The 22,181-nt window shown below is 38.6% G+C and overlaps 1 protein-coding gene across 1 annotated transcript in view; it reads left to right on the top strand.

Moving 5' to 3' along the window:
- LOC131275586 (ral guanine nucleotide dissociation stimulator-like) overlaps positions 1-22,181 on the top strand; it is a 145,267-nt gene that overhangs the window by 14,911 nt on the left and 108,175 nt on the right. Inside the window, exon 4 of the mRNA XM_071211299.1 lies at positions 19,238-19,344. The gene's annotated coding sequence lies outside the window, so the exon portion shown is untranslated. The remainder of the gene's footprint in view (positions 1-19,237; positions 19,345-22,181) is intronic.

Here is a 22,181-nt window from a genome sequence, read left to right as displayed (position 1 = left end):
TAGGGTACCTACATTCCTTCTCATCAGCTGGTCATTTTCTCCCTCTTTGTTTTCTTTGTTCTACTTAGTTAACACAAAACCTTGTCTTAAATTTATGCCTCACTCTTCGTAAGGTGTGTATGTGGTCGCACCAGAAACATTATCTCCAGTGCCACCTGACTGAACTTTCAAGCCAGCCACTGTGAAGATAATGTGGAGAGGTGACTGCATACCTCAAGGTACCTACTACTTGGGGAGACCTCAGTGTTGAGTTCAAAGTTAAATGACAACCATGCCAAATACATATGTAGCACCTATCCTACTGCTAGGCTCCACACCACCCAGTCCCTGATACATCAAGGAATATCTCCTTAAGAAACACCTAAGCTGGGAAGCAGATGTGACTCAAGTGTAGAGCTTCCACTTACCATATGGGAGTACCTGGGTTCCATCCCCGGGGCCTCTTGGTGAAAAAGAAGGGAAAGTGTGCTGGTATAGCAAGCCATTGCTTTCCTGAGTGCCCGTGTGGTAATCCAGTGTTCACATGATTGCCTGCATGAGTGCCTGTGTGATGAGCCAGTGCCCTGTGCAAGTGAGTCTCACAGCAAGATGATGACACATCAGAAGAGAAAAAGGGAGAGTCAAAGGTAAAGCTCAGCAGAAACCAGAACATGAGGTAATGCAATTGACAGTGAACCTATCTCCATATTAGAGGTCCCCAAGATCGAATCCTGGTGAATCCTAGAGGACAGAAAATGAGAAGAGAAGACAACAAAGCAAAAACAGCAGGGATGGAGTAGGGGAAGGGGAAAAATAAATAAATAAATAAGTCTTTAAGAATAAAAGAGGAAAAAAAGTAAACACTGAAGCACTGTATCCAGATAACACCAGAAACTAGCTCCTGTTCCAGACCCCCTTCTGAATGGGGATAGTCATTGACACATGACCCCACCCTGAGTCTAATCTTGTGTACCTACATTTAAAGTAACTTCCCAATGAGATTTTGGAAAGTGAATACTTGTGGATTGTTGGTGATACCTTGTATAAAGTGAAAATATCATGTGCTTCTTTGCCTCTCGGTTTGGCTGGTACTTTTTTCTGATATGCCTTCTCTTTGGACTCCCCTTGTTAGGAATCAGAAGAAGATAAGGAATACTGCTTTACTGAACATTCCCCAATTCCACACAGACTTCAAACCCAGGCTTATGGTGTACAACAGCCTCCTAGCCCAGATAACTCCACACTTAGCCGTACACCTGTATCTTTCACACTAAGCTGTCTTCCCTCTCTGAGCGTGGAAGAGAAAAGTAGTTTAGCATTCTTACACAGGACATTGAGCAAAGGTCAAATTTCCACTGAGGCAGGTCAGTGAACAGGAGTACCATCACCTCCCAACCTGCTCTGTGCCTAGGCTCCACAGACCAGGAAGTTTCCAGTACCCTCCTGTTCTCAAGTATGTGAAGGTGGAGGAGGGAAAGTAGCTGGTCTTCTGTAGAATTCCACCAAGGCTACATGGAGAGGTGGGTAGCAGTGCATTTCTCCCCAAATCTGGTTGCCTGGGAAAGGATGCTTGGGGCAGCTGACAACTATTCCTCATCATTGGAAATTGTATTATTATTAAGTGTCAATACAGGGTCCCATCACCTCCAAATTCTTCCTCAAAATTTCATGTACTATAAAAGCTACTTCAAATTTACTGATTTTGCAAGTTCAATGGGATATTTCCTTTTCTAATCCCAGTCTCCCCACTTCCACCTGTTCTCCATCCACACACATGTATAATGTTAAAGGATAAGAAGGAGCAGGATAAAGTCTCATTTATATTGAGCCTTGATTTGAATAGCTCCAAAAGGTATTAATGCATTTTTGTTATATTTCTTCTAAAAATAGATGATGAAGAAACTGCTTAATTAGATCTCTGAGCTGGTGTGGTGCCGGAACCCAGAAATGGGTGGGTAAACGCCACCACTGTCAGCCTCCTCCCATCCTCTTTTACCTTGAGAAGTAAAAGTAGACACTCATTAAGAGCTAAGGATATCCCCTCCCATCCCTAAACCCAAAGTCCTGGGAGGTCCTCAATTTATACCCCCAAGCAGGTCACTGGCAGAAGGCAGCATATGACAGTTTGAACAAATAAATATGTGAATGGAGAAGATCTCTGCTTATAATCAGAGTATTTCTAATGACAGGGCTATTAGGTAATGCATAAGTGTGTGCTGATTATGTTGACATTTTCTGAATTTTCAATCTACTTTGAAGCTCATTTACATTGCAGAAAAGAGTTCTTTGCCTGCATATGAAGTCCCCATTTCCTAACTCCTAGAAATTGCCTGAATTCTTCCTTACACAGCTCCCTGACTCCCTGTAACTTCAAACCAGCAATGACATGTTGACTTCACACACTTAGTTTGATTTCTCTTCTGCCACAAGTTGGACTACATTTTCTACTTTTAAATAGTTCACTGACTACTTTCCCCTTAACATAATCTCCCTTCTGAGTGACACAGTGTCATCTGATTAGTAACCTTAATCACATCTGTAAAATTGCATTTTTCCAATTAACAGCATAATTACAGAGGGGTATATTATCCTATAATATTCACAGTCCTAGGTATTATGGGAAGACATCTTACCTTCTGGCAACAAAATGTGGACAAACTTCCACAACCATTTACTCTATTAAAATTTTTTTCATAATGACATCATTCAATGACAGCAACCAACCAATATATCCTTGGTTTAACTACAAAAAAAAAGTTTAATTTATGTTAAACCAGAATGTTAATTATATAACAATAAACAAAATGTGGAACTCTAAGATGAAAAAGGATATTAGTGAATTTAATTTCCGTAAATATATGTGTGATCCCAGACTCATCATTTTTTTCTTTTAGTAAAGCCATATTATTAAAACCCAGTTTATAGAACCAACTAAATGAAGTGAAGGAAGAGTTCAAGGATATTAAGAAGACAGTGGGAGAACATAGAAGAAATTGTAAATATACATAAAATGATAGTGGATATGATGGTGATGAATGGCACAATCCAAGAAATAAAAAATATATTGGAAAGGCAGAACAGCAGATGTGAATAGACAGAGGAAAGAATTAGTGATGTGGAAGACAGAACATCTGAAATCAAAAAGATAGTAGAAAAACATATAAAATGATAGGAAAAATCCATCAGGGATTTAGGAATATGAACAAGAATATGCAATACTCAAACATATGTATTATAGATATCCTAGAGGGAGAAGACAAAGGATAGGGGACAGAAGGAAATAATGGGTGAAAACTTCCCAACCCTATTTAGTGAGATGGATGTACATGTCCAGGAAGAGCATCATACCGCAAACAGTATAAATCCCAACAAGCCTACTCCAAGGCATATATTTGTCAAATTGTCCAGAGCTCAAGATAAAGAGAAAATACTGAAAGTGGTAGGAGAAAAGAGAACCATCATATACAAGGGAAGCTTAATAAGGTTAAGTGCTGATCTCTCATCTGAAACCATGGATGCAAAAAGGCACTGGTGATACAAAGTTATGCTGATAAAAGAAAATAACTTTCATCCAAAAATTCTATATCCAGTAAACTGGCATTCAAAAATGGTTGAGAATTCAAAATAGTCACAGATAAACAGAAATTAAGAGGGTAAGCCAGTAAGAAACCTGCCCTTCAAGAAATACTGAGGGGAATGCAGCAGGTTGAAAGGAAAAAACAGGATATAGAGAGTGGGGGGAGAGTGTAAAAAATGTTTTAAAAATACCTAAAAACAACATATGACCCCTGCAAAATAATAGTTGATGTAAATAACTCCTTGACAGTAATAACTGTAATTGTGAATGGATTCAACATTTCAGACAAGAGACACAATTGAGAGAATGAATAAGGAAATGTGACCCATCTATATGTTGTCTACACGAAATCAACTTTAGATCCAGGGATTCAAGAAGGCTGAAAAAATGGCTGGAAAACAAATTTACAAGCAAACAGCAACTAAAAATAGGGTGGGAGAGGTGGCAATAATAATATTGGACAAAATAGACTTTAAATGCAAAACTATTTAAGAGAGAATGGTGGACACTACCTATTAGTAAAAGGTGTAATTTTTCAGGAAGAAAGAACAATCGTAAAGGTTAATTCATTGAACAAGGGAAACCTCAAATACATGAGGCAAACCCTGGAAAAACTAAGTGCAGAAGTAGATGCCTATGCAATTATAATGGTGGACTTGAATACACCATTATCAACATTAGAGAGAACGTCTTGACAGAGAATCCAAAAAAAGCAAAAATTTTTGAATAACACCCTTGAGGATCTGGAACTAATAAACATACACAGAGTATTATACACAAATATAGCAGTATACATCGATTTTTCAGGGCACATGGATCATCCTCCAAGATAGACCACATGCTTGGGTGCAGAACAAATCTCAATGAACTCAGAAAGACTGAAATTATACAAAGTGATTACTCTGACCACAATGGAATGAAGCTGGAAATCAGTTATGGGAGAGGAACAGATTAGACACAAAGATATGGAAGTTATACAACATAATTTTAGACAAGCTGTGAATCAAGGAGGAAATTACAAAAGAAATCAATAACTACCTTGAAACAAATGAAAATGACATCCACAAATATCAAAACCTATGGGATGCAGCAGAAGCTGTATCGAGTTGAAAATGCACAGCCATAAACATATATATCATAAAGGAAGAGGTAAAATTGAAGACATAACAACACACCCAGAGGAATTAGAAAAAGAAACAACAAACTAAGCCAAAAGGAAGTAGGAAATAACAAAGATTAGAGCAGAACTAAATGAAATAGGTGGAAAAAAGAACTAGAAAAAATATTTTTTTAAAAACTGGTTATTCAAAAAGATCAATAAAATGGACAAATCCTTACGTAGACTAATAAAGAAGAAAAGAGTGAAGACACAAATACACAAAATAAGAAATGAGGATGGGGAAATCACCACTGACCCCATAGAAATAAAGTGTATTATAAGAGGATATTTTGAAAAATTGTATGCCAACAAGAATAATAATTTAGAAGAAACAGACAAATTCCTAGACACACAAAAGTAGTCTTTATTGATAAAAGAAGAAATGGATGAACTCAACAGAACAATCACAAGTAACAAGATTGAATTAGTTATCAGAAACCTCCCAAATAAAGAGCCCAGGACCAGATAATTACGCAGGTCAATTCTAGCAAGCATTCCAAAAAGAACTAACAAAAATTCTGCTTAAACTCTTCCAAAAACTATAAGTAGAAGGAGCATTTCCTAACTGCTCCAATGATGCCCATATTAACCTAATACCAATTATAGACCAATATCTCTAATGATCCTAGTTGCTAAAATCCTCAACAGAATACTTGCTAATTATATTCAACTACACATCAAAGGAATAATACATGACCAAGTGGGTTTCAGCCCTGTTATGCAGGGATGGTTCAACACAAGAAAACCAATCAATGTAATACACCACATAAACAGATCACATTTTAAAATTCAAAAATCATCTCTATAGATGCAGGAAAAGCATTCAACCAAATACCCCAGCCCTTCCTGATAAAAAACACTGCCAAAGATAGTATTAGAAGGAAACTTCCTCAACATGATAAAGTATATATGAAAAATCCACAGCAAACATCATATACAATGGTGAAATCCCAAAATATTTCCCTCTACGGATGCCCACTATCAATGCTCCTGTGTAACACATTGTGTTAGAGGTACTTGCTTGAGCACTGAGGCAAGAAACAGATATAAAAGGCATCCACATTGGGAAGGAAGAAGTCAAAACTTCACTATTTGCAGATGACATGATCCTATATATAGGAAGCCCAGAGAAATCTACAACAAAGCTTCTAGAACTTATAAATGAGATCATTAAAGTTGCAGGTTATAAGATCAATGTGCACATTCAATAGCATTCCTGTACACCAATAATGAGTAATCTGAGAAGGAAATCAGGAAAAAAAATACCCTTTACAACAGTAAATGAAACAATCAAATACCTAGAAGTAAATTTAAAGATGTAAAAGTCTTATACACAGAAAACTACATAACACTGTTTAAAGAAATCAAAGAAGACTTAAATGGAAGAATATTCCCTGTTCATGGACAGGAAGACTAAATATCAAAAATTTGTCCATCCTACCCAAACTCATCCACAGATGTAATGCAATCCCAATAAAAATTAACCCACCATTTTTACCAAATTGGAAAAATTAACCATGATTTTGTTTGGAAGAAAAAGTGGTCCCAAATAGCCAAAGACACATTGGAAAAGAAAAATGAAATTGGAGGACTCAAACTCCTGACTTTAAAAGATACTACAAAACTACAGTGGCCAAAATGGCATGTTTGGCAAAAGGATAGATATACTGACTAATGAAATGGAGTTGAGAGTTCTGATATAGTTCCTTACATATAGAGTCATCTGATATTTGAGAAGGCCACCAAGCCCACTCAACTGGCAGAAGGTATAGCCTCTTCCACAAATGATGCTTGGAGAACTGGATATCTATATCCAAAAGAATGAGAGAGGAACACCATTGCACACCTTATACAAAAATCAACTCAAGACCAGTCAAAGATTGATCTATAAGAGCCAAGACAATGAAGGCCTTGAAAGATAATGTAGGGAAGCATCCACAGGAACTTGTAATAGGAAATGTTTTCCTGAGCTTCATACCTAAAACACAAACAGTAAAAGAAAAAAATTAATACATGAAACTTCATCAAATTTTAAAACGTTTGCACCTCAAAGAAGTTTGTCAAGAAAGTGACATAGATGTGGAGTGAACACGGCCATTCTAGGGTCCACAGGAAGGAGGAATAGAGTATGGATTAGAGTGGACTTACTGATATTCTATTCATGAACTATTGTGATTAGTAATTGAAGAAAATATGGCATTGGTGTGGAGAAAGTGGCCATGGTGGCTGCTGGGGGTAAGGAGTGGGAGGAAGAGATGTGATGTGGGGGCATTTTCAGGGGTTGGAGTTGTCCTGGGTGGTGCTGCAGGGACAGTTACCAGACATTGTATGTCCTCCCATGACCCACTGGGTGGATTGTGGCAGAGTGTGGGCTATGGTGTAGACCATTGACCATGAGGTGCAGCGGTGCTCAGAGATGTATTCACCAAATGCAATGAATGTCTCATGATGACGGAGGAGGTTGTTGTTATGGGTGGAGGAGTGGGGTGAGGGGGGTGGGAGGTATATGGTAACTTCATATTTTTTTAATGTAACATTAAAAAATAAAGAAAAAAAATAAAAAAAACAAAATAAAAGATTGATGATAAAGAAAGTGAAAAGACAATCTACCTAATGGAAGAAAATATTTGTAACCATGTATCTGATAGGAACCTAATATCTAGCATATATAAAGAAATCCTATACCTTGAAGGGGGAAAAAAAGAAGACAAAAATCCCATTTAAAAAATGGGCAAGTGATTTGAACAGACACTTATCCAAAGAAGAAATACAAATGGCTATGAAGCATACAAAAAGATGCTCAACATCACTAGCTGTTAGGGAAATTCATATCAAAACTACAATGAGATGAAATTTTACTCCCATTAGACTGTCTGCCATTAAAAAAACAGAGGACTAAAAGTATTGGAGAGTATATGGAGGAATGGGAACCCTTATGCACTGCAGTTGGGAATGTGGAATGGTCCAGCCATGGCGGAGAACAGTTTGGTGGTTCCTCAAAAACCTAACTATAGATCTGTCATATGATCCAGCAGTTCCACTGCTCCATCTATAAGAAGAGAATTGAAAGCAAGGACACAAAATGATATATGCACACCAATGTTCATTGCAGTATTATTCACTATTGCCAAAAGTTGGAATAAACCCATACGCCCGTCAACAGATGAATGGATAAGCAAAATGCGGTATATACATACAATGGAATATTACTCAGCTGTACAAAGGAATACAGTACTAACACATGGGATAAAATGGATGAATCTTGAGGGCCTTATGTTGAGTAAAGGAAGTCAGGCATTGAAGGATGAATATTACATGACCTCACTGATAGGAATTAAACAAATTGAACAGACTGAGAGAGCTAGAGTCTGTAAGATAGGTTTACAGGAAATAGAAATGGAGAAAAAGATTGTGACCCAATGCCCATGTAGGTGAAATCTATGATAAGGTGGAAGAGAGTAGTTGTGCAGTCAAGGGATCTGACGGGTGCATTGATACTATTGGTTTGGGTGGTACAAGTTTAACAGGAGCAGAGGGTGGGTTGTGAACAGTCCGTGGAACTGGGGAGAGGGCTGGAAGAAGGAGCAGGTGAATACTGTGGATTTGTGGGCATGTGGTTGAAACTACAATATTGGGAAACCTCTCAGCAATATGACAAGGAAGGGTTACTGGTTTAGGGAGTTGAATGGGGGTGCATTCGGGACAGGGCACAATTGGGGCAGTCATCTAGAGAAGGTGTGAGGTGATTGTTTTGTCATAGTGCATTGTTTCATTAGGTGGAAACCCACATAATGAGTGAGGTGGAGTTGAAATCCCATCCAGGGGAGGGCCAATATGTTCCCAAAAGGGTGGGTGTCTCTCAAGAGCATGGGAGTTTCCTAATTGAGGAGGACAGAACAGTGTGACAAGACCTGAGAATTGTTGCAAGTTAACTGTGAATCTTGTCATTCAAGGAGCGAAGTCTGGTGGTCGCTGAGGGGAGGGGCAACAAGGAATAGAGTAGATGGAGGAGGGAGTATTTAGGGGGCAATGGAAGTGTTCTGAACGATCTTGCAATGATGGATGCAGGCCATGTTGGATTTCATCATAAACTTAATATATGGTCTAGAGTGTAGAAATAATATAAAGCATTGCCCATGGTTAGTGGCTATATTTCAATATTTGTACATCAGTTGTAACAAATGTACTATCCATATTTAAAAAGGTTATTAATATGGGAAGGGGAAAAAGGAGGAGGATGTTGGATATATGGGAGTCCCCAGTGTTCTGTAGGTGACTTTACTGTGACCTAATACTTCTTTGAACACAAAAACAAAAACTAAGACACTGGGGAAGAAATGGAAGAAAATGTGACTGTACATACAGGACAACTGACATTACAGCAATATAAGGCAAAACATCAAAAAATTTTAAAAATATTTTTCATTTTATTTAAGTTTCAGTTTTTGTAAATTGTTGTGTGTTTTATATCTTATGGTTAAACCTATCGTTGTTATTTCTTTTCCCTTTTAATTGTATTTGGTGATATTCGTCGCTTCACTTTTGAAGAAGTTTGGGATCACGGAAGGGTTACAACTGTGGCAGTGAAGAATCATTGCGGTGGGGTGTCAGTAATGGGGGATACATGGGAGAAAGTTCACCTGGGCATACATATAAATAATGTAATTGTGTTGAAATGTTCATGGGACATTGTCCCAGTGGGTGGAGTTTCACATACTAACCAAAAGAATATTGAATTCCCTTCCTAGGGAGTTCTGTCACATTTTCTAATGGAAAAGCAACAATCCTCCAAGTGGGGGACAATGACTAGTAAAGACAGATGGTCCCTTGTTGGGCCCATGATATTTGTGACTATTCTTATGACCCCTTGCTCCTGAAATTCCAGCTTAGCCTAGTACTCTAGGGTGCCTAAGATTTACCTCCTAAGAGTCTTCATGTTGCTCAAATGTGGCCTCTTGCTAAGCCAAACTCAGTGTATAAATGCATTACCTTCCCCCCAGTGTAGGGCATGGCTCCCAGGGATGAGCTTCCCTGGCACTGAGGGATTACTACGAGCAGCAAGTAGCATTGCATCTGGAAAAGGACCTTGAATAAAAGGGGAAATAGGTAAACAAAAATGATTTCGTATAGCTAAGAGGCATCAAATCGAGTCGTGAGTTTATCCCATAGATAACAGTTATGCACATCTCATCAGGATCTCATAGACTGCCAGAGTAGATACTACCCCAAATAGTGGGGCTCCTGAGTGCTCTGGAAACACACATATCCTAGTCATCCTACATAGCTCCAGAGCTTTATGCTTTGCCAGTGGGCCCTTCTTTTTTTTTCTTTTTGTCTTTATTTTTTTAATGTTACAATCAAAAGATATGAGGTCACCATATGCTCCCCACCCCCCTCATCCACTCCTCACCCTATAACAACAACCTCCTCCATCATCATGAGACATTCATTGCAATTGGTGAATACATCTCTGAGCACCACTGCACCTCATGGTCAATGGTCTACACCATAGCCCACACTCTGCCACAGTCCACACAGTGGGTCCTGGGAGGACATACAATGTCTGGTAACTGTCCCTGCAGCACCACCCAGGACAACTCCAATCCCCAAAAATGCCCCCCATCACATCTCTTCCTCCCACTCCCTACCCCCAGCAGCCACCCTGGCCACTTTCTCCACACCAATGAGTGGGCCCTTCTTTCAAATTTTTGCTCCTGAGTGTTGGACTCATGTGTGGCTTCTCTACACATGCCTCTTCTGTCCCTTTTTTTGAACCTATAGTTTGCACTGGATTTGATATGTGTACATCCAAGAGACTTGAATCTTTGGTCTGTCCTTTTACCAGCTGGACCCTGGGCCTCAATGGAGTTGCCACACCTACTCTCCAGTTTATTGCACTCACCCAGGACAACTAACAAGGAGGTGAGAATGGACAACCATCATAGCAAGGAACAGAGAAAGGCTACAAATGCAAGGAAGAGAGTCCTATCCATCAGCCATATGAGAATGAGACCTCCTCTCAATTAGAGGTGGAGTGGGCATCACCATCCCAGAATTCTCAGGATTGGGGAATAAAATATGGCCTAGAGTGGACTTACTGGTATTCTACTATAGACTTATCGGGATTCTAGCAATGGAAGAAATTGTATCATTGATGTGGATACTGGGGCCCCTGGAGGAGGTGAAGGCAGGGAGAGGGAATAAAACATGTAATATGGGGGATTTTCAGGAGTTGGAATTATTCTGAATGACACTGCAATGACAGATACAGGCCTTTATGTGTCTTCCCATAACCTACAGAATTGAGTGGGAGAGAGGGTAAACTATGATATAAACTATAATTCATGATAAGTGACAATGCTCCAAATGTGTTCATCAATTGCAATGAATGTACCACACTAATGAGAGAAGTTGTTAATGCGGGGAAGGGTGGGATGTGTGTGCAGTGGGGCATATGGGGATCATTATTTTTGTGTGTAACATTTTATTATTTAAATATTAATACATATATTTTAATTTTTTGAAATACATCACTCATACGTCAATACACATAAACAATAAAGTGTATATTAATAGTTGTGAAATTAGAAAACGAACATCTCTAAAATCATACAGGACTCTCATAACACAGCCTACCACCCATAGCTTGCACTGTTGTTAAACACTTTATTGAATAAAGAACATTTTCAAAATAGTACTAATCAAAGTATGTTCCTCCAACCCACTCTATCATTTATATCATTTATATATGAACATACATAAGCTAGAAGTGTATAGTAAAAATTGTGAACTTACAAAGCAAAATGCATAACGTCATTCAGGGGTATCATACATCAACCCTCCACAAACATCTTACATTGTTGTGAGGCATTTGTTACAAATTATGAAAGAATATTGTCAAAATCTTACTACTAATCATAGTCCTTATCTTTCATTTGGTGTACTTTCCCCCCAATACACCCTATTATTATTTTTTAAAAATTTTATGATGAAGTTGTAAATTTATAAGACAATCAGGAACATGTGCGGAATTCCCAAACAACATCCCTCTATCAACACACCACATTGTGGTGGAACATTAGTTACAGATAAGATAATATCACCTGACTGTTACCACATCCAGAGTGTACATTTGGCACATATTTTCCATACTGCCCCATTATCAACACAATACATCTTTGGCATAGATGCAAGAATATTAGATTGTTACTGCTAACCACAGTCTATAGGTCACTCCAGTGGTGATTTTCCCCATGCTTCTGCACATTCCCACGACCCTGCATTAGTGATGTACTTTTGCTCTAGCTCACAAAGGACAGTCTTGCATTTGGACCATCAACCACAATTCTCATCCACCTCTTGGTTTACTGTGCTATTCAGTTCCTAGATTATTCTCTAGCATTCTGTCAGTTAACATTTACATCCCTAGGCTGCCATTTTAAGCCACATCCCCATTTATAAATGAGTTGTTACTCACTCTTTGTTACCATCCAGTCTAAACATTTCCAAACTTTTACAGTACAGCTAAGTAAAACTACATATATTAAAAATCAGTAGTCCATCTCTATCCTCCTCTTATCTCCTTTAAGAATCCGCCACCTACCACCAGGTCTTTAAGATATTTTCCTACAATTTCTCCTAGAATCTCCATGGTTCCTGCCTTCATTTTAGGTTTTTGAAACATTTTGATAAATAAGTGATACTATTTTTGGTTCTTCAAGTTGCATTTGGCAGGTCTCCAGAACAATATTAAACCCTTCAAATAAGGAACATATTATTGCTTTTAAAGAAAAGTATGCTCTAGAGTTATAATTCACATCATATATCAAAGGTTTAAATATGAGTCTAGAGTAGTATAGATGTCGAGAGAGGTTCAATTATTTGCATATGGAAAGGCCAGGACTCAGTAATAATTTTGGGAAGGAAAAAAGAATTTATTTATGAGCAGTTGGGGAGCTTCTCATCCAAAAGCCAAGCCCGGAATAAGATTTTTTTTTTTAAAGATTTATTTATTTATTTAAATCGCCCTCCTCCCCCGGTTGTCTGTTCTCTGTGTCTATTTGCTGCCTCTTGTTTGTCCCCTTCTGTTGTCTTCAGGGGCATGGGAAGTGTGAGCCGTGCCATTCCTGGGCAGGCTGCACTTTCTTTTGCGCTGGGCGGCTCTCCTTACGGGGCACTCCTTGCGCGTGGGGCTCCCCTACGCGGGGGACACGCCTGCGTGGCAGGGCACTCCTTGCACGCATCAGCACTGTGCATGGGCCAGCTCCACACGGGTCAAGGAGGCCCAGGGTTTGAACTGTGGACCTCCCATGTGGTAGACGGACGCCCTAACCACTGGGCCAAATCCGTTTCCCATTAGATTTTTTTCACGATATAAAAATTGCCCATGTGTCTTCACATTACTTTAAAAAATATAATATTATTTTAAATGGCTATATCTCTTTAGATATTTAGCTTTTTACATTATAAGTACAATTTCAATGGATATTTTTAACATTTTTCTCTCTCTTGGTCCTTACCACTTAAAATTATTTTCAATATATGAATGCTTAATAAGTAACCAAATCCCATCTCTTACTAAATAACTGGAATAATCAGTCCATCAGAGGTCAAACATGCTCGTCTCCTAACCTACCCCGCTTCCACACCAGCTATTTTCATTAACTTCAAATTAAAAAAAAACCAAAGTATTCTAATTGATAAAAATAATAAATTGCATAAATATGCCCAAATTCCTCTAGTAATTCAATAAAAAAAAGTGAAGTAATGTTTTTTTTTCTTAGATTGCAAACACGTTTTCTATAAAAAATATATATTGACGGCAATACTCTGTTAAGCAAGGTTAATGATACCGGAGAAATTGCAATCTCCAAGAATGCAGGAATTGCATGAGAAATGGTAAATATAATTGAATATTCCTTCTTAAATTCATTCTCAAGCATACGGCTACTTAAAGCATCGTCATAATATTGTCTTGTGTGGTTTATTACATACGCAGATGTAGCTCATAGAATAAATGGCAGGGGATTAACTATACCTATATAATTAAAAGGTTTCTATATTTTAGTAGAAATGGTCTAAGATCAACTCTTATTAGGTGGCAAAAAGTTGAAGTTGTGTAATTCCATCCCGCGATCAGCCACTAGAAAATAATGCAAAGAAGTATGGATAGAAAAAGAACAGACATTAAAATGAAAGTCTGAAAATATTTAAATCATCCAAAAGAAGGGTGGAATTTAAAAAACAGAAAGAACAGGCACAAAACTATTTATAAAATGCTATAGTTGACTCCAACTACATCAATACATGTATTAAATGTTGATGGACTGAAAAAAAAATGATGACTCTCCACCCGTAAAGCAGGGGACCTGATGTAGGCTTGTGCCCAAGGCAGACTGTGGGGTGAACTTACACCATTTTTGTAGGGGACATCCTTGACCTGAGACCTCTGGCTGCGGTGTTGGTCCCCATCCTACTCAGAAGCGTCATTTTCAGCCTGCACGGACTGCGCAGTTTGAGGTGAAGGCCCTGGGGAGGGAGGAGGCTCCGTCTGAACACAGAACCTCCAGGTGTCAGGGAGGCTGCTGCTTTGTCCAGCATCAGGAGCACAGGCAGAGGGCCTCTTCCCTGACACACTGGTCTGTCAGCTCTTCCATGAAGAAGCTCTCCAGCTTGATCTCATGCCTGATTTTTCTGAAGTAACTGCTTTTTGGTGGCAGTTGAAGGGAGGGTTCCTGTCCCAAGAGGGCATCTCCAAATTCTAGCTCCAGGGTGAGGGGGAAGCAGAGGACTGAGAGTCTGAATTCACTCTGTGGAATCCCTGGAGTTAAAACGGTATCCTGTGCTGTTTCATATCTGTGGGGATTCATGGAGCTACACTATATGCCACATGGGCTCTGCTTAGAGCATCACTAATGAATTATAATGCAGCTGCTCTATGGGATTTCATGATCATAGTACTTAGCTATACATTAATTTTTTTTTTATTACATCTTTTTTGAGAGGACTTTGGTGCGGTCACCCCTCGGGCTGAAGTGTGGTTTGCTGGCCTGGCAGGGGAGCGGCCGCGGTAGGCCTAATTCCGCTGCCCCCATAATAGGGTGGCTGGTCGGACTCACCGCCACCCCTGAAGGAAGCTCGGCATGGGCGCAGAGTGCTCTCGGGTCTCCCCTTCTCGGCAGCCATGCTTCCGCGGCCGCCCCTCCTCCCAGATGGCGCCACCCGATGCCTTGTGGGGCGGCACCCTTCTTCCTTCTCCCTGCGCAGGCGCAGGGCAGAAAATTCCAGTCTGCCCTTTTCCCCTCCCCCGACAGCAGCAACAGCCAGGTGTGGGCGGAAAAATCCAGCCCGCCCTTTTCCCTTCCCCCGACAGCAGCAACAGCCAGGCGTGGGCGGGAAACTCAAGTCTGCCCTCCACCCCAGCAACAGCAGCCACCAATCCCTAAACCCTGCCCCTTCCCCCAGCAACAGTGACAGCCAATCCCTAACCACCACCCCTCCCCCGTCCAGTACCGCCCACTGACCTTTCGCCGGCAACCAATCAGAACAGGGCGTGGCTTCGACCAATCAGCCTTCCCCAGCCCCTATAAAACTGTTGCCTCTCCCTCAGTAAAGTGGACTTGCGTGTTTACCTTGTCTCCGCGGTAGTTCTTCTGCCGTGCGCCCTCCAGTCCTGAGAGCCCCCGACAAGGGCCTGGCCTCCCTTGTCCCCAGTTCGTCGCCTGCTTCTCTGGGCGACCCCTTCGTCGCCTGCTTCTCCGGGCGACCCCTTCGTCGCCGGCTTCGCCGGGCGACCCCGTCAGCCGAACCGCGCAACCCCTTGTGAGACCGATCCCTCGTCTGCTGCCGGACCGACCCCTCGTCCCAAGCGGGACCGACCCCTCGTCCAGAGCTGGACCGACCCCTCGTCCGCAGCCAGACCCCACCTCTACCGACTGAGCAAGCTGCCGCACTTTGGTGAATATCTTGCGTTTCTCTTTTTTCCCTCCAGGTCTACTTGCTCTACTTCTCTGGTTTGAATGGGCTAATCTGAAGTAATTTAATATTTGCTCTAACTTATAGGTGGATTTGGACAATGGGGAGCCAAGCAGGGGATTGGTAGGGAAAAGGAAGGTGAGGGCTGGATATTTTTTTTCCAGATTGCCTGTTTGTTGGCTTGTCTCAGGCTGCTGCCACCTTTGCAGTCCTTTCTCCAGAACCTGCCCCCAGGAGGTGCTTTCCCTACCCCCTCTTTACATCTTTGGAATTAGCCACCTTATTAAATCCTCCATGAATAATCATAATTAAAGTATGTACTTTCTGTTTCCTCCTAGATCCACAACTGATCTAAAGACAAATTGAGAAATGTCTCTGCTCTTGGTTTTCTACCCTTAGTACCCTCTGTCCACGTTTTACTTATGTGGACCACATACAAGATGATCAGGCAAGCACTTGGCTATGTTATCACATCCCAAACTTCTATCAATCAAAAATATCATGTCAATTTTTGTTTTCAGTTAACTTGTGCCTTGTTACTGATTTTTCTTTTTGCTTTATGTATCTACCCTATGTTTATATGGATAGACTTTTAAAGTAATATACCTATAAAAAATTCTTCAAGAACTTCTTCAAGAACTTTCACTCCCACTTCCTTGCACAGTGTTTGGAATGTATTAGAGAAACTGTAAATATTTGTTGAGAAGGTGAATAAATGAAGAAGTAAACAACTCCAATTAGTTGTATGTAGTTTGTGGACTTTGATTTTTACAAGATGTGTTTATCTCCAACTTTCTCATCCACTGTGATTGTTAGTAAAAGAAGCAAGAAATGTTAAATGAAACAATCCAAAAGCACTCATTGTCTTTTCTGTGGAATTCCCCTAAGGCAATTAATCCTGTGTGGAAAAGTCAGGGGAACATTAACCTCTTAGATTGGAGATCACTGAGTTATAAATTACTTGCTAGAGAGAGACTGGGAAAAATTGAGTGGAACGTAATTGAATCGCCTTGTTTTGAGCCTAATGGCCCTGTTAGACCAAACTTCTGGGAAAAAATTCCAAGAACAAAGGCTTTGGTATATGTCCTAGGAGAGAGAGGGGTGATATGATTGATGTTTCTAAACTCTTTATGTGATTATTATATTTAGTGATTTACTAAATTTTGCATCACACTTTTGTTCATAGATTACAGAATATTTGGTCATTGTGCATTATTTTCAGAATCTTTGGATTTTAATTTGCTAAGTTTGAATTTAGATTTTTCAAAGAAATCTATATTAAAATTATAGATAGGCTGCATTTTCCCCTTATTGGTGCTTTCTCCTTTAAGTTTTATTATCAGTATCACAATATGCTAATTAAATATATTTTTTGGCCCTGGATCAATTTATACAACATAGGTATTATATATTCCTTAATGCTTGGGGTGGCATATCATGTAGATGTATCTTCTCCTGGTACCTTGGATGTCATAGTTGGGGAAAGAATTATTTGATTCACCTTCCTGGTGAATCCCCACTCCTGGATTCTAACTTTTCTTGGGTTCATGCTTTATTTCATAATTGGCTAAATAAAGCATGGCATCATCATCTTTGAATGATTCCTTTCCTTGATACCCAGCATCTAATCCATCAGCCAGTCATGTTGACTCTACCACCAAAACACATCACATTCTCTCCATTTCCAAATGCTCTGTAGAAGCCACAAATCATATCTTTCTTGGACATTGGAAACATTTCTTAACTAGCTTCACTCTTCCATTTTTGTTTCCCTATAATTTATTTCTTGATATAAATAAATAAGATTGTGCTCTTCTCCTGCTTAAAGTACGATGTTATTGCTCTCAGATATGTGCTGCCTGTCCTGAGGGCAATTTATATGCTACACAAGTGATGAAGGCTAGGCCAGGTGACTTGCTCTTGTAAAAGAAATGTGAGTCAATAAGTGGGAGTCAAAAGGATGTGTGCACCCTGGGCAAGTGCTTTAAGAACCAGCTCATGTTGCAAGGTTCAAGGTTCATGTTTGGTAGATGCTAGGCCACATGGGGACCTTTTTTTTTTCTTCTTCTTCTTTTTTTTTTGTCTTAATTTTTTTAATGTTACATTAAAAAATATTAGGTCTCCATATACCCTCTACCCCCTCACCCCACAACTTCCCCACATGGGGACCTTGATCTTTAAGAGATCATAGAAAAGGTAGCTTTAATTTTCTAGCTTCTAACCTGCAGATAAGAAAATTGCAAGGCATTTGAAAATGAGAAATGTAAGCCATGCTCAATTATCTTCCACAGTAAACTGCAAAAAAAAAAAAAAGCAATATAGGTATAGGTATAGGTAGAATAATCTGGATATATGGGGTGAAGTAAAATGGTGGAAAGGAGTTTTTCACAAATTAGATTCTAACTATTGCTAGGATAATTTATTCCTCATTTTCTCAAACTCATCAGTTATCTCCCAGTTTAAGAAAAATGGGCAAATCACACTTAAAAGCCCTTATCCATTTTTGTTTTTGTCTAAATGGCGTTACTGATATTTTCCCTTTAGGCTTACTTAAATTTTCTTTAAGGATCAAATAAATACTTGAGACTGAAAATTCATTAAGAAGGGTTTGCTGCAGCAGAGACTGCTGATGAGAGGCAGAATGAAACAAACAAGGCATTCTCTGGATGGTGTATGTGGTCTGAACAGTACAGTTTTACACTTTAAGCAGGAGGTATTTGAGAAGGAACTATGATTCTGTCAGTAATTCAGAATAAATTATATTTTGCTTTATTTGGAGTTTTGCGACACAAAAATATTGTATTTGATAATACTTCCATTTTTTATTAAGATGACTTACAAAGGAATATAATTTATGTATAGTTATAAATATACATATATACATAAATCTATACTGACATTCTTCCTTGAGAACCAGAAAAAGAAGAAGACATTATAGTCGGCTTTATGGTTAGACAGGGAAAATAAAACACCTAAATTAAGAACTAATATCTCTCACATTAATGGCATCCTGTTTTTAGAAAATATTTTTACATAAGTACAAGATATGTTTCCTTTGTAAAAATCACACCTGCAATTGCCACTATAACACATATAATATTTCTGTAGTGATTTTTATTCTGTGGCACACAGGTGAAGGACAGAATAATCCAGTTTTAGAACACTTCCATTGCCCCACAATATGGTTAGCTAAACTTCACTTATCCCAAGAAATTACAATTTAAGAGATAAAAGATGAATATAAATTATGTCTTAGTGTTCTGAAATATATGTTATTCCAATGATGACTTCTATGTCACAGCATAGATGGAGTCTGCAAAACACTGAAAAAGAGAATCTTGGAAATTCTACATGAAAAATCTAGACTCTAATTTTCCTTCAATTTCTGCTCCATATAAATCATGCATGGTGTGATTTGTTCTGAGTTTTGAGTGTCAACATCATGTACTAGTTTGACATGTGTTTTTAATGGTAGTTTCCATCTGAGGCAGTGTTATTCAATTGTTAATGGTTTTGGATCTTAGAGTCAGAAAAAGGTTGTTTTCCAGATTTCTCTGCCAAAGTGAAAAATCAGATGAGGATGTTTTCTGGAGTTGCTGAACCACCACTTTGATGTACATCTATCAGAAAACAACTCTTTGCCATATGAAAGAAGGTATGTAGTAATACTGGAAGTGAGTTGTCCATAGTGTGAGCTAGACCTGTCAATGCATAATTTCTTAGTGATTTGAATTATTTACTGGAATGTAATATTCTTTAAGTTTTATTAGAGACTTAAAACAGACTGTGATTTATATAATCTTAGCATTTTAGAGAAATAAGGCATAAAGATTTTGCTGATCAAATTTGAGGAAAAACTGCAGTAAGGACTTTCCAAGAAACAGCAATTTAGTAACTTTCCTCTCCTCACAGATTCCAATGTTTTAAATAATAAAATATTAAAACAAATGTTCAGACCAACAATGTTACAAACATTCTTCCTGGGAAGGAAGGGCACTGTTTAAACCCAAGAAATTTCAGCCACAAAACTGAGTGAATGTACCTACTTACTATTAATTCTTTTGAGAACATCTCATTATTCTTGGAAAATAACTGTTAGACACAAAATCAAAATCCCACACTAAACCTTATAATTTGGGGAGGTAATGGGAGTTACTATATCAGACCACAAGGATAGCTCTGGTGTTCCTTTATTATATTTACGACATTAAACTATGAGCAATAATATTTAAAAAAAGAAAACCTCAAACTTAGAAACAACCCAAGTGTCCATAGCTGGTGCTATGGTATATTGTTGTAATGGAATACTATACCATAATAAAAAGGAACAGACTACTGATGCAAAAATATGTGTGAATATCAAAAATATTTTAAGTGAAAAAATGTAGACAGAACAGACCACATATTGTGTGATTTTATTTATGTGAAATTTCTAGGAAACAATGGAGATGAAAATCAGATTATTATTTCCTTTGAGTTGGTGGTGGGAGAGAGGATTGACTGCAAAGCTGGACTTGAGGGATTTGTGGGGCAATGGAAGTGTTCTAAAACTGGATTATGGTGAAGGCTGTACAACTGTATACATTTACTAAATCTCACTGAATTATACACACATAATGGGGGATTTTATGATTTTATGGGAAATAACACCTCATTTAAACTTTGAACAAAATAATTGCAAAGGAAGTTGAAGGGATTTATGCTGTGGCGAACTCAAGCAGTAAGTGGGGGAAACTTTTTCCTGATGTGATGCATTCCAGCTCTAGGAAAGAGGCCAGAGACACCTACAACATGCTTCTTCATTGTAGATGAATCTATGCAGAGGTACTGGATACACAAATATAGATTTCACTGCTGAGATTGTTCATAACTCTGGTCCTCTCATCACTATATTAAAGAAGCTAAATAACAAAATTGGTAATTACATTTACATCAAATAGCCATCATTCTGAAGCTCCAAGCAAAACATACCAATAAAAGACAGAAATGCACAGCTAGACCAAAATAAGAAATAAGACTAGATAAATTTTAACAGTTAATACAAATAAAACAGATTTATCATTAATAAACTGAAATCATTCAAGAGACAATTAACAAAAAAGAATGTGTCTAGCTTCTAACAAAAAGCCTTTGGGATAATGACAGAATAACTTGTTAGTACCAACACTAACACAGAGAAAAAAAAAAAACAACTAGGAAAGCAAATCTATTTGAAATTTGAAAGTACTAGCCAACAACAGAATGTAGGCAGAAAGTAGAATGAAATGTTACATGTAAATGTTGTGTTTGTGGCTTTTGGACAAAGACACTCTCCAACTGAGTGCAGCTCTGAGGGCAGAAAGTTTTAGGCTCACTGGGTTAAGGTCAGAGGATAAAGTTGTGGTTAAAAGATAAGACAGGAAAGTCAGAGGGAAATTCTGAGAGGGAGGAAGCCAACAGAAAAAATGGACCCCAAAAATCTACAATCTGCATTCAAATTTTACCTAAATATATGGCTATCTGCTTAACCTGTGAATGCATGAGGAGAACATAGGAAGTTTGGCAAACTGTAGCAGGTAGAAGTTTAAAAAATGAATAGAAATTTTTTTAAGGGTCCAGCCTTAAAACAAATCTCACTCTTCATGGGAACATCATAGAATGCAGTCTTCTCAAATATCAGGCATAATGCTTAGTACTCAAATAAAAAATCAATAGACATGCAAAAAAAAAAAAAAAAAATGTGACCAATTCTCCAGAACAAAAAAATCTTCAATAGAAATTAAAGCTGAGGGAACTCAGATATTGTAATCAAGAAGCGAGAGCTTTAGTGCAGTTAATATAAATATATTCATGGATTTAAAATTATATACATAATTCATAAATAGATGGAATTTTAAGCAAAATTATAGAACATAAAAACACTTGTAGGGGTGAGGCCACATTGGGAAAATAGGAATAGAACTACATTGGGAGGTGGGAATTTCAAATGCCTTCAGATAGATAAATGACTTAAGGCAGCCTCCAAGGAGAGTGCCAGTAAATAACTTAAGGTGGCCTCAAGGAGAGTGCTAATAAATAACTCAGAACTGCCCACAAGAAAAGTGCCAATAAATTTCATGGGGCTTTTGGAAGAAAAAAAAATAGATACGCTGGCTTCAGCTAACCGCAGTGTTCCGCTTCTGTGCCTGCTTGCTTGCTTGTAAACCCCCTCCGCCTTCTAAAAAGCTATAAAAACACCTCTTCCCTGAGACTTGGGGCTGCTCTCTCCTCTGCGTAGGATAAGACAGTCACCGCGTGGCTAATAAAGCTCTCAATTGGAACTATATTCAAAGTCTGAGTCCGGTTAACATTGCTAATCGATAACACACTCATAATTCTAGAATAGAAATTATAATAAGAAATTAAAAATTGACTGAACAAAGTTTAATAGCATATTATACATCATGTAACAACAATACAAATGGTCCTGAGTTCTCACCTTTACCAATAACTGCAGCAAGAAAAGGGAATGCA

The sequence above is a fragment of the Dasypus novemcinctus genome, chromosome 23, assembly GCF_030445035.2.
Source record: "Dasypus novemcinctus isolate mDasNov1 chromosome 23, mDasNov1.1.hap2, whole genome shotgun sequence".
Lineage (NCBI taxonomy): Eukaryota > Metazoa > Chordata > Mammalia > Cingulata > Dasypodidae > Dasypus > Dasypus novemcinctus.
The sequence above is the reverse complement of the archived record's forward strand: the minus strand, read 5'-3'. Positions and strand labels throughout refer to the sequence as shown.